The sequence below is a fragment of the Apis mellifera genome, linkage group LG12 (genome assembly GCF_003254395.2).
Source record: "Apis mellifera strain DH4 linkage group LG12, Amel_HAv3.1, whole genome shotgun sequence".
Lineage (NCBI taxonomy): Eukaryota > Metazoa > Arthropoda > Insecta > Hymenoptera > Apidae > Apis > Apis mellifera.
In genome coordinates this window covers 1,157,501-1,172,690 of record NC_037649.1, presented here as the reverse complement: position 1 = coordinate 1,172,690, position 15,190 = coordinate 1,157,501, and the positions used below count along the sequence as shown (strand labels likewise).

The 15,190-nt window shown below is 27.1% G+C and overlaps 1 protein-coding gene and 1 long non-coding RNA gene across 16 annotated transcripts in view; both read left to right on the top strand.

Annotated features, from left to right (window-relative positions):
- The window catches only part of LOC551490 (collagen alpha chain CG42342), a 251,014-nt gene that overhangs the window by 73,560 nt on the left and 162,264 nt on the right, over window positions 1-15,190 (top strand). The window lies entirely within an intron of this gene.
- Window positions 4,539-5,746, top strand: LOC100577487. The gene is made up of 2 exons (XR_119778.4): window positions 4,539-5,004; window positions 5,707-5,746. It is a non-coding gene; the product is annotated as an uncharacterized LOC100577487 (long non-coding RNA).

The window sequence follows — 15,190 nt, the reverse complement described above, 5'->3', positions numbered from 1 at the left end:
TGATTTACAATATTATTACAACGTTATTATAATTTTATGTAGAGAAATAATGATATCATAGTAATATCTAGTGATATCTAGTGAGTATGTGCATCATTGGTACATTCTATTATTTGGTTAATCTAATATATCGTTTTAATGGTGATAAAATGGTTATTTCTCGTTTGCATTTAGTGACATCTAGTGATTATACGTGTAAAGAATCTATTAGATTGGAAATATATATTTTATTACACAAATTTTCATGTAAAAAATTTTATCAATTTCTATGTAAAAAAAATATTCAAATTCGAGTAAATTTTTGTCATTATTTAATATAATTCTTTGATTTATAATTTCGAAAATACATTTCGAATTTTATTGAGTGAAAATTATCGAAACTCCGCTACCAATACATTTGACATAATTGTTACTGACTTGTATCTATCTCGAAATCAGGGATTTATTACAAAAAACAAAAAAAAAAAACTATTGAAATCGAAACTTGATTGACGACAAAAATCTTGGATACTGATGCATTTGGAATAACTACCTGGTGATTTACATTTCAACATTATGATTCTAACTACGAGAAAGTTTATTAAAATCGAAACTTGATCGACCAGAAAAATCATGGGTGCTGACATATTTGGCATAATTGTTGTTGATTTACATTCCAAGATTAGAATTTTTCCACGAGGAAGTTATCGAAAACTTGAATCACGACAAAAATCTCGACTCCTGTCGTATTTGATGTAAAATCGTTTATATTTCAAAATCAGAAACTTTACTTATGAGAGAATCATATCAAAATCAAAATTTCATTATACATTTGACATAATTATTAAATTTTGTCAAACTATCGAGAAAACTCACTACTACCATCGAAATCAAAATTGGAACAAAATTTCAATTGTTATCGATTTTACATTCGAAAATTTTACTAGGGGAAAATTACCAAAATGAACGAGGAAAATTTCGAACGCCGTCACAAAGTGTTAATTCCAATTCGCGCCGCTAGTCGCGACGATAATCCTCGCGATAATTGTTACGTATCGCCTCTCGACACGTTCCACCCCTGATTTCGAATTTCCGAAACGAATTTGAAATTGGCAACACGTGCGCGCGATTATGTTGCGTTTCGACCGATGAACACACAAGATCGATGTAACAGTGTCTCGCAACCTTTTTTTGCTTCATCGCATCAAAATTTTTACTTACAACGCTCAACATTTTATTTAACTTTTATTTTTTCATAATTCAAGATATATTAACTTTATTATTTGTACTTTATTTGTACTTTTGTGTCTTTGTGTCGATGAACAAAAGTGTTTTATCAGTATTATAAAGTACATAATTATAAAAATTGTTCATATAAATAAACAATTTTAACAATTTTAAATACAAGTTTTATTTTAGCTGATATAGACTTAAGCAAGAAATCTTCATAGATTAATTTCAACAATTTTAAAGGTTAAACAATTTAATTAAAAAATTAGATTGACAAGCGCATAACAATTAATTATTTTTATATCACTGTTCAAATTATACTTTAACAAAGGTTAATTAAATTAAATTTCCTAAACGAAGAAATTATAATCTCCAATTTTCTCCTAATTACTTTCCAAGATATTTAAATTATTTTTCCTACAAAAAGATTAAAGATAAATGTCTGTCTAAAATTAAAATTACAACATTTTCACAAATATATATATATATATATATATATATATTTAAAATGTTATATATATTTAAAATTTAAAATGTTTGTGGTTGCATCTATATATATATATATATATATATAATTCAAGATATGTTAATTTTACTATTCTCTTTATTTATACTTTTATATCTTTATATCCATGAACAAAAGTGTTTTATCAGCATATAAATAAACAATTTTAACAATTGTACATGTTTAAATACCAGCTTTATTTTAACTAATATAAACTTAAGCAAGAAATCTTCATAGATTAATTTTAACAATTTTAAAGGTTAAACAATTTAATTAAAAAATTAGATTGACAAGCGCATAACAATTAATTATTTTTATATCACTGTTCAAATTATACTTTAACAAAGGTTAATTAAATTAAATTTAAACGAAGAAATTATAATCTCCAATTTTCTCCTAATTGCTTCCCAAGATATTCAGATTATTTTTCCTACAAAAAAATTAAAGATAAATGTCTGTCTAAAATTAAAATTACAACATTTTCACAAATATATATATATATATATATATATATATATATATATATATATATTTAAAATGTTATATATATTTAAAATTTAAAATGTTTGTGGTTGCATCTATATATATATATATATATATATATATATATAAAATTCAAGATATGTTAACTTTACTATTCTCTTTATTTATATTTTTATATCTTTATATTGATGAACAAAAGTGTTTTATCAGCATATAAATAAACAATTTTAACAATTGTACATGTTTAAATACAAGTTTTATTTTAACTGATATAGACTTAAGCAAGAAATCTTCATAGAATAATTTTAAAAGTTTATTAAAAAATTAGATTGACAAGCGCATAACAATTAATTATTTTTATATCACTGTTCAAATTATACTTTAACAAAGGTTAATTAAATTAAATTTCCTAAACGAAGAAATTATAATCTCCAATTTTCTCCTAATTACTTTCCAAGATATTTAAATTATTTTTCCTACAAAAAGATTAAAGATAAATGTCTGTCTAAAATTAAAATTACAACATTTTCACAAATATATATATATATATATATATATATATATATATATTTAAAATGTTATATATATTTAAAATTTAAAATGTTTGTGGTTGCATCTATATATATATATATATATATATATAATTCAAGATATGTTAATTTTACTATTCTCTTTATTTATACTTTTATATCTTTATATCGATGAACAAAAGTGTTTTATCAGCATATAAATAAACAATTTTAACAATTGTACATGTTTAAATACAAGTTTTATTTTAACTGATATAGACTTAAGCAAGAAATCTTCATAGATTAATTTTAACAATTTTAAAGGTTAAACAATTTAATTAAAAAATTAGATTGACAAGCGCATAACAATTAATTATTTTTATATCACTGTTCAAATTATACTTTAACAAAGGTTAATTAAATTAAATTTTCTAAACGAAGAAATTATAATCTCCAATTTTCTCCTAATTGCTTCCCAAGATATTCAGATTATTTTTCTTACAAAAAAATTAAAGATAAATGTCTGTCTAAAATTAAAATTACAACATTTTCACAAATATATATATATATATATATATATATATATATATATATATATATTTAAAATGTTATATATATTTAAAATTTAAAATGTTTGTGGTTGCATCTATATATATATATATATATATATATATATATATATATATATATATATAAATTCAAGATATGTTAACTTTACTATTCTCTTTATTTATATTTTTATATCTTTATATTGATGAACAAAAGTGTTTTATCAGCATATAAATAAACAATTTTAACAATTGTACATGTTTAAATACAAGTTTTATTTTAACTGATATAGACTTAAGCAAGAAATCTTCATAGAATAATTTTAAAAGTTTATTAAAAAATTAGATTGACAAGCGCATAACAATTAATTATTTTTATATCACTGTTCAAATTATACTTTAACAAAAGTTAATTAAATTAAATTTCCTAAACGAAGAAATTATAATCTCCAATTTTTTCCTAATTGCTTCCCAAGATATTTAAATTATTTTTCCTACAAAAAGATTAAAAATAAATGTTTGTCTAAAATAAAAATTACAATATTTTCACAAATATATATATATATATATATATTTAAAATGTTATATATATTTAAAATTTAAAATGTTTGTGGTTGCATCTATATATATATATATATAATTCAAGATATGTTAACTTTACTATTCTCTTTATTTATACTTTTATATCTTTATATCGATGAACAAAAGTGTTTTATCAGCATATAAATAAACAATTTTAATAATTGTACATGTTTAAATACAAGTTTTATTTTAACTGATATAGACTTAAGCAAGAAATCTTCATAGATTAATTTTAACAATTTTAAAGGTTAAACAATTTAATTAAAAAATTAGATTGACAAGCGCATAACAATTAATTATTTTTATATCACTGTTCAAATTATACTTTAACAAAGGTTAATTAAATTAAATTTTCTAAACGAAGAAATTATAATCTCCAATTTTCTCCTAATTGCTTCCCAAGATATTCAGATTATTTTTCTTACAAAAAAATTAAAGATAAATGTCTGTCTAAAATTAAAATTACAACATTTTCACAAATATATATATATATATATATATATATATATATATATATATATATATTTAAAATGTTGTATATATTTAAAATTTAAAATGTTTGTGATTGCATCTATATATATATATATATATATATATATATATATATAGATGCAGCCACAAACATTTTAAATTTCCCCCCAAAATATCGAGATTGGCCTCCACGTTGGGAAACACTGATCTAATAAATAGCGATACGCGTGCTGAAGCCAGGCCGTCAGTATTGCATACACATGGGAGGAGGAGCGTGGCATTAACCGCGGACGCGGCCTAGAATGCGTTACAAAGCGTTCGATCGGATTAAGCGGCTAATAGCCAGTCTATAATAATAATCCCGACATAATAACGTGGTATTACGCGAAGGATCGGGCTACACCGTATAATTTCGTCGCGGCGTGGTCGTAGCCCAACCGCCAAAAGGGCTAACCTAAATCTCGGTTTCGTACCTCTTGCTCGAGAAAGAAGATGATGATCGGCTATCGCTGCCAAAACCGATTAGCCAGATCGATCACACACAGCCTCTCGATTATTTTCTTTAATATCTCGCTCGTTGAAATAAGTTATCGCGTCGCTTCTTGTTGTCCTTTAGACCTTTCTTGGTTGGGGAATAAATCGATGCGTGGTTAAAAGAATCTTTGTCTTTCGAGTTTAAAATTTATTGGACCGAAAAGTAAGTATATTTTTCTCCACGATATCGTTCATTTGCATTTATAAATTTAACAATCGTAAAATATTTAATTTATCGCGAAATAACGATTTTAACGAAGAATATTAGAAAGTTTTTCGTCTATATTTAAAATTAGATTTAAATTTATGATTCAAACAGAAATATTCATTTCAATGGGAAACAAACATTTAGGGATTAAAACGCTCGTATTTACATTTCAATCTAAAATATTTCAAACATTGTTCCATTTGTGCACACGTGTGTACACAATTTCCGACAAGCGATGAAAAGAAATTTTCTCGTTTCGCTCCTTTTATCTCTCACTCGAAACGAAATCACAATGAAATATCACGCAGAGTTTCGTTTATTCGGAACATCTTCTTTTTACCTCGAACTTTTAACGATTTAACCTTAGCGTCCTTCGCTTCCACGCGAATGCGTTTAAAACGTAATTGAAAAATCTCGTTGCCACTTGGCAATGAATAAAACATAACCTCATCCTTTGAGTTTCCATTGCATCGCGTGCAATTCCGATTTCGTATAATTGCATCATAATCAAATTTATGCAAAATTTATAAATTGGCTGTAATCCTTCCTTCCTTCCTTTTTTTTTTTTTTTTTTTTTTTTTTTTCTCTATTATATCTATCCATCGATTCCAATTCAACGTTTTCCACCTTCGATAACTCGTTTTATTTTTCTTTCAGACAATTTTATACACCGTTTGTGAAACGGGGATGAAAAGAGCGAAAAAACGAAAAGGAGGATTAAGGATAGAAACTCAATTTACGTTTAATCAATTCGAAGAGTTCGAAGGGAGTACAAAGGGATATCGAGGAAAGCGCGAAAGGAAATGCAAAAGGGAAGAAGGGGGGGAGTAAATCGAGGGAGAAAGGAAAAACGGTTTACCGTGTTTTCCAGCCGGTGGTTGGAATATTTCTCATGCTGCCTCGAGAATTCTCGAGGATGTGACAACACGTGTGATTCGAAATTCGGATAAATAATTATCTTAATATCTATTATTCTGAATCTTTGTTATTCAAACGATTGATATTTAAACTAGCATATCTAACATTTATACTTATTATAATTATTCTGGAAATTCATTTCTCTTAATAGATAAAGATCCATATATTTGAAGATTATTTAATTTTTAAATCGTTTCGTGACGAATAAATTTCATTCTTCCAATTATTTTATTAAATGTTCTAATTCCTTGTCTCATTTTAATAATAAAAGAAAATGGAAGAGGAATGGATTGAAATGAAAAAGTTCGAATACAGCAATTAAACGAAATTTTGTGTAGTAATTTTCCAGTTGGCAGAATATTTCTCGTCGTTTCCGGAATTTCGAAAGAGGATTCTGGCAACTTGAATATCCTCCTGGTTAGTTCGAAGATTCGTTGGCCGATTCTCAGCCGTCTAACTTGCATCTCTCGGCTGCCTTTTCGTTTTTACGATCTTACTCCTGCTCGCGGTGTTCCATTCTTCTTACTCTTGTTCGAGACGTTGTACGTAGGCCTGGACGGATTCTGGTTTTCCTTCGGATAGGTGAAGTAGCGATGGGATTAAGCGCGTCGCAAGTTGACGAACAAGATTCGAATCTTTTATAATTTTTGAGCGTAGAAAGTAATTCCAAGTGGAATGAAAGATTAATGGGATGATGATTCGATGATTCTTCTCGTTCACTATATTTGTAACATACGATATTTTTATTTCCAAATATTTAAGAATTTCCATTTTCAAAAGATAGAAATCTATCAAATCTATCAAATATTCTATCAATCCTGAAAAAATCGAGTTATATCGATATTTTCGATCAATCGAAAATATTCTCAAATGTAAGTGAAAAGACACGAGATCATTTTCTCGATTGTTCTTTAAGAATAATTAAGAAGAATAATCGAGATTTCGCAAAATACTCGAAGAGATGAATTTTTTCCATTGAATTTGAATACGTAAATTGAGCTTGATCCCATCGCTAGGTGACAGAGACAGGTCGAGGACTACGCAGAACAGAATCTTTCGTTCGATGTTGTCGCGACACTCCTCCGGCCGTCTCGACGAGTTAGTTGCTCTCAGTCTGTCGTCTTATCGCCGTGACATCGGTAAGAGAATTATTATCGAACTCGATCGGCACGAGGGGAATTTATTAAAACCTGACCGGTGCATCGATCGCTATTTACCTCTCCGTTTATTAGATTCGTTTTTATCGTTCGATATTGACTCTCACTACTTCGATTTATCTATAGAATTCTTGAGATCTCCGTGTCCGGATAAGAGCCTATTTTTCTTAACTCTTGCTTTATTAAACACGTGAACAATAACAGAAGAATGAGATATTTCGTATTTTTTTTTTTATCGTTAAAAACCTTCTCCAAAAGAATGTGAAATCTTTAATTTCTGATATTCTCGCCAATTATTATTTAATATTTTGTTTTAAAAGAATAGAGATTTGTATTATATATAGGATGTCTCGAAAATATGAGAACTCGATTATTTTCCTTTGCAAAAATGTTCATTTTGACTTTGATCTTTTGTGATCATTTGCACATTGTATATAAAAATTAATAATAAATATAATATACAAAAATATATAAAATGTCGAAAGTAAATTTAATCTTTATGATACTCGCAAAATAAAATATATTTTTACTTGAATGTCACTTACGAGTGTTTAGTTAAAGTTCATGGTAGATTTATATATAGGGTGTCTCGAAAATATGAAAACATTTAACTCGATTATTTTTGCAAAAATATTCATTTTGACTTTGTTGGCGAGTTTTTGAAAATATATAAATCTTTTGCGATCATTTGTACAGAAATTAATAATAAACATATATACAAAAATGTATAAAATGTCTAAATTTAATCTTTATTCACAAAATATATTTTTACTTGTCACTTATGACTGTTTAATTAAAAGTTCATGATAGATTTATATATAGGGTGTTTCGAAAATATGAGAACTCGATTATTTTTCTTTGCAAAAACGTTCATTTTGACTTTGTTGGCGAGTTTTTGAAAATATATAAACCTTCTGCGATCATTTGTACAGAAATTAATAATAAACATAATATAGAAAAATATATAAAATATCTAAAGCAAATTTAATCTTTATTCATAAATTATTACTTTATTTCACAAAATATATTTTTGCTTGTCACTTACGAGTGTTTAATTAAAGTTCATGGTAGATTTATATATAGGGTGTCTCGAAAATATGAGAACTCGATTATTTTTCTTTGCAAAAATGAATATTTTGACTTTGTTGGCGAGTTTTTGAAAATACGTAGATCTTTTGTGATCATTTGCATATACAGAAATTAATAATAAATATAATATTCAAAAATATATAAAATGTCTAAAGTAAATTTAATTTTTATTCACAAAATATATTTTTACTTGTCACTTACGAGTGTTTAATTAAAGTTCATGGTAGATTTATATATAAGGTATCTCGAAAATATGAGAACATTTACGAGTGTTTCACTTATGAGTATTTAGTTAAAGTTCATGGTAGATTTATATATAGGGTGTCTCGAAAATATGAGAACATTTAACTCGATTATTTTTGCAAAAATATTCATTTTGATTTTGTTGGCTAGTTTTTGAAAATATATAAATATTTTGCGATCATTTGTACAGAAATTAATAATAAACATATATACAAAAATATACAAAAATATATAAAATGTCTAAATTTAATCTTTATTCGCAAAATATATTTTTACTTGTCACTTATGACTGTTTAATTAAAGTTCATGGTAGATTTAGGGTGTTTCGAAAATATGAAAACTTGATTATTTTTCTTTGCAAAAACGTTCATTTTGACTTTTTTGGCGAGTTTTTGAAAATATATAAACCTTTTGTGATCATTTGTACGTACAAAAATTAATAATAATAATAAATATAATATACAAAAATATATAAAATTTAATCTAAATTTAATCTTTATTCACAAAATATATTTTTACTTGTCACTTACGAGTGTTTAATTAAAGTTCATGGTAGATTTATATATAGGGTGTCTCGAAAATATGAGAACATTTACGAGTGTTTCATTTATAATTGTGTTTAATTAAAATTCATGGTAGATTTATATATAAGGTGTCTCGAAAATAAAAAAAAATTAATAATAAACATAATATTCAAAAATATATAAAATGTCGAAAGTAAATTTAATCTTTATGATACTTGCAAAATAAAATATATTTTTACTTGAATATCACTTACGAGTGTTTAGTTAAAGTTCATGGTAGATTTATATATAGGGTGTCTCGAAAATATGAGAACATTTAACTCGATTATTTACTAATTAACATTTAACTATTTTTGCAAAAATATTCATTTTGACTTTGTTGGTGAGTTTTTGAAAATATATAAATCTTTTGTGATCATTTGGACATATAGAAATCAATAATAAACATAATATAGAAAAATATATAAAATGTCTAAAGTAAATTTAATTTTTATTCACAAAATATATTTTTACTTGTCACTTACGAGTATTTAATTAAAATTCATGCTAGATTTATATATAGAATGTCTCAAAAATATGAAAATATTTACGAGTGTTTCACTTATGAGTATTTAGTTAAAGTTCATGGTAGATTTATATATAGGGTGTCTCGAAAATATAAGAATATTTACGAGTGTTTCACTTATAAATGTTTAATTAAAATTCATGGTAAATTTATATATAGGCTGTCTCAAAAATATGAGAACATTTACGAGTATTTCACTTACGAATATTTAATTAAAGTTCATGATAGATTTATGTATAGGATGTCTCGAAAATATAAGAACATTTAACTCGATTATTTCTGCAAAAATGTTCATCTTGACTTTGTAAATAAGTTTTTAAAAATACGTACATCATTCATGATTTTTATATACATTTATATCATACAAAAAATTAATAATAATATATAAAGTTGTTTAGAAATAATTTTAAAATTGAGGGGAAAAAAAAGGAAAGAATTTCTATAAATCTACTTGTAACGTGCAATACTTTAGATATCTAGATTAAATATTACATGTTATCAATTTTGAACTCATTGCGCACAATTCACAGGTATTCGGAGTCAGGGTGTTTAAAAGCGTCATTCGATTCCCAACAATATACGAACAATTTGATATCGCGGGCCAAATTGATCTCTTCTCCACCTAAACCTCCACTCCGCCTCAGAATTGCGAACTTCGCTCAAATGTGTCAAATTGTGCATTCGAACCAATTCCTCCTCGTCTGATAACCTCGTTCCACGTGGACTAACGTTGGACCGCAGCCAAATTGTGTCAAACAAACAAATACAAGCAAATTATACGCACACTCGATGGATAACAAAAATTCTGATTTTACGATAAATTTTTTTTTAATAATCTAATTTCAATAATTCGATCCACTTGTTGCAAGATAATTATATTCGATATAAGAACATTAATATTAAATGGAAACGTATTATTTTCTTTGAAAACTTACGATTCGCAATTTGATTGATGTTAATTGAATAATGATAGAAAAGAAAAAAAGCTTTTTCTATATCTTCGTTATTTCGGAAAAATGAAGCGAATCATGAATTAACAATGACCAAATCTATAATACAATTGTCACTAGACATGCATTTTTAATAATTTTTTTTATAGTTATATCATTTTTAATCGGAGGATTTGGAAATTGATTAATTCCTTTAATACTAGGATCTCCTGATATAGCTTTTCCACGAATAAATAATATTAGATTTTGACTTCTACCACCTTCATTATTTATACTTCTATTAAGAAATTTATTTTATCCAAGACCAGGAACTGGATGAACAGTATACCCTCCACTTTCAGCATATTTATATCACTCATCTCCATCAGTTGATTTTGCAATCTTTTCTCTTCATATATCAGGAATTTCATCAATTATAGAATCATTAAATTTAATAGTTACAATTATAATAATAAAAAACTTTTCCTTAAATTATGATCAAATTTCATTATTTCCATGATCAGTTTTTATTACAGCAATTCTATTAATACAAATAATACCAAACGTTACGTTTCTATTATCGTTGTTTATCAATGGGAAACGGGATCGTATAATAAAAACGTGCAATAGATATATATAAAATTCTATCTCGAAACAATATTCTTTTTATCCCATCGATCGATTAAAGATGCATCGACGGCAATGTTATAAAATTTCAAAGCAATTGTATTTCCTTTCATCGCGTATCGCGCCCGCTTTCGAAATACGTCGATACGGAAAATACGCGCGTGAAATATTGATGCATCCCGATATTTCCAATATCTATGTGTTCTTTTGTACACATTTTTCTTTTTTTTATATATTTTATCTTATTCCATCTTCTATTTTAATTGGAATTACACACATTTTATCATTTCATATTATAATTTTTAATAAATAGAAATTTTTTAAAATTTGTGTAAACTCTCAAATTGATTGCGAAAAATAAATAAAAATAATCCAGTTAAATTGTTTCTCTTTTTGAATTAGATTTAAAAAAAGTTGTTGCTTATTCAACTCTTAGACAATTTATAATAAGAATATTATCTACTGGTTCAACTGAATTAGTATTTTTATTTGTTCATGCAATATTTAAGTCATTAATATTTATGTGTGTTGGAAGGTATATACATTATATACATTATATTATAGAAATTAAGATATTATATTATGGAATATATTATATTTATTCATTAAAAAGAATAATTATTATTTTTTCAATTTTAAGATTACGTGGATTTTTTAGTGGATTATTATTCTGAAGATTTAATTATTGAAAGTTTTTTTTTTTTAAGAAAAATAATTTATTTTTCAATATCTTATTTCGATAATTCTTTATCTTTTAGTTGTTTAGTATAAAGTGAACCCTTTAAGATCGAGTTATGGAACGTGGAAAATTTCGAAGGGATTTTTCTTTTTTTTTTTTTTTCTAGAACTTGGAACTTCTTTATCTTCTTTATAGTTTAGAAGAAGAAGACGACAAAGTTCAAAGTTAATATCGAGTATTTTAAAGCAAATTTCTTTTTTTTTTTCCCCTTTCTTTCTTTTAGTTTAGAATTTCTCCACTTTTCTCGGCTCAATGTACAAGGTAATAAAACACGTCACGCAAGTTCGAAGCAGCTAATAAATTTTTTAACTCGCGTAATTTTCTTAATCAATTAATTTTTCGATGATGCGTCAAAAAGATTAATATTCGCAAAATTGTTTTATGACTCGTCGTCCTTTTTATGAAAATTTGAAGAAAAGATTATTCCTCTCCAATTTTGTGAGAATTCTGTTTTTAATCTAACTTAACGATCGAGAAAAATTAAATCCACGTTTTATGTAACGCGATGAATAATTGGTTAAAGAAGAAATTGATAAGATTATTCTTTTCATTACTCTGCAATTCTATTTTCGTTTATCTTCGTTTAATCTACTAATGGCAGGGAACGAGTTGAAGCTGATAATTACTACATAATATTTATTATCAGGGACGAGACTCGGAGAAATTATAACATCGTGAACAAAATAAATTGGTTAAAATTGACAAAAATTGTATCTTCAGCCAATCTACTAATGGCAAAGGAAAAAAATTCAAGTTGAATCTACGACATCCGTTACGCAACGATATTTACACAAAATTATGTAATATTTGGTTAAAAGGAATCGATAAGATTATATTATCTTTGCCATTCTCTCTATTTTTATTTTTATCATCAATGGCGAGAAATAAATCGAGTCTTGTTTGTTATGTAATTAAAAATTTAAGGAAAATCGACGAGATATTTATATCTCTATTTCCATAATTTCGATTAATATAATAGGAAGAAATATATTGGGTTGGCAACTAAGTAATTGCGGATTTCACTCATAGATGGCTTCAGTTGAATTTTTAGGTTTGCTGGCGTAGTCCAAATGTAAAACACATTTTGTTATTTGATAGTTGGCAATTCAGTTGTCAATCAGTAAAAAAAGTTTTTTGATCGGTTGCGTAGTTTTCGTTTGAAAAATGGAAAATCAAAAGGAACATTATCGTCATATTTTGCTTTTTTATTTTCGCAAAGGGAAAAACGCATCACAAGCTCACAAAAAGTTATGCGCTGTTTATGGCGACGAAGCTTTAAAAGAACGGCAGTGTCAAAATTGGTTTGACAAATTTCGTTCTGGTGATTTTTCACTCAAAGACGAAAAACGCTCTGGTCGTTCAGTTGAAGTTGATGACGACCTAATCGAAGCAATAATCGATTCGGATCGTCACAGTACAACTCGTGAGATTGCAGAGAAGCTTCGTGTATCGCATACATGCATCGAAAACCACTTAAAACAACTTGGCTATGTTCAAAAACTCGATACATGGGTTCCTCACGAACCGAAAGAAAAGCATTTAACGCAACGCATTAACAGCTGCGATTTGCTAAAGAAACGTAATGAAAATGATCCATTTTTAAAACGACTGATAACTGGCGATGAAAAATGGGTTGTTTACAACAATATCAAGCGGAAAAGATGGTGGAGCAGGCCACGTGAACCAGCTCAAACAACATCAAAAGCTGGTATTCGTCGAAAGAAGGTTTTGTTATCAGTTTGGTGGGATTACAAAGGAATTGTCTATTTTGAACTCTTATCACCCAATCGAACGATCAATTCTGTTGTCTACATTGAACAACTAACGAAATTAAACAATGCGGTTGAAGAAAAGCGGCCCGAATTGACAAATCGAAAAGGTGTTGTATTCCATCGTGACGATGCAAGGCCACACGCATCTTTGGTCACTCGGCAAAAATTATTGGAGCTTGGTTGGGATGTTTTGCACATCCACCATATAGTCCTGACCTTGCACCATCTGATTACTTTTTGTTTCGATCTTTACAAAACTCTTTGAATGGTAAAAATTTCAATAATGATGATGATATCGAATCGTACCTGATTCAGTTTTTTGCTAATAAAAACCACAAGTTTTATGAACGTGGGATTATGATGCTGCCTGAAAGATGGCAAAAGGTCATTGATCAAAATGGGCAACACATTACAGAATAAAGTTATTTAGTTCCATGAAAAAATTGTCTTTGATTGTCTAAAAAAAATCCGCAATTACTTAGTTGCCAACCCAATATATATATATATATATATATAAGTCACTGAAACATCGTGTTATTCTTAATTCAACGTTTATCGACGTATCGATCACGCTATTTATAACTGTTACATCAGTTACACTCGTATCGAAGATAGAGGGGAGATTTTTATTAAAATTATTAAAATTTCGAGTTGAAAGTTGCAAAAGTTTGAGAACGATCGATCTTCGCATCAAGCAGCCCAGCCTAAAAGTCGTGGCGACGACAACGACGACGACCCAGTTATCCAACAACATTGGAATCGATGGATCGCGTCAACACTCTGTTGCACGTCGATGATGTTTCGCCGTTTCGAAAATGCGATATAGTAGACGCTGACCCGATGTACGCAATGTTTATCTCGTAAACAGGACGAGCACGGGCGTTCGATATCTGTTTATAATCCGTGTAAATATCATTGTCATTCAAACGACGGCTATTAATAGTTATTAAATCGAAAATAAACGGGGAAAACATCGGTTAATGATATATATATGTACGCATCGCGATCTCATTTTTCGATTTAATTTTACGCGCATGCTCGAATTCAAATGTTCAAATAATTGGCTAATGGAAAATTATAATTGATAAAGTTGTAGATATTTTTGGAAAAATTTTTCACTTTGATTACTTTTTTTATAATTTTCGATCTCATTTTATTCGATTAAACGTTACGCTCATCCTCGAATTTGTAATTCCAATCTTTGATTCAATATTCTAATAATATTCTAATAATAGTGAAGTTAATGGAAAATTATAATTGATAAAGTTATTGATATTTCTGACAAAATTTTTTACTTTGATTACTTTTTTTATAATTTTCGATCTCATTTTATTCGATTAACGTTACGCGCATGCTCGAATGTATAATTCCAATCTTTGATTCAATATTCTAATAATTGGTAAAGTTAATGGAAAATTATAATTGATAAAGTTATTGATATTTTTGGAAAAATTTTTCACTTTAATTACTTTTTTTATAATTTTCGATCTCATTTTATTCGATTAACGTTACGCGCGTGGTCGAATTTGTAATTCCAATCTTTGATTTAATATTCTAATAATTTGTGAAGTTAATGGA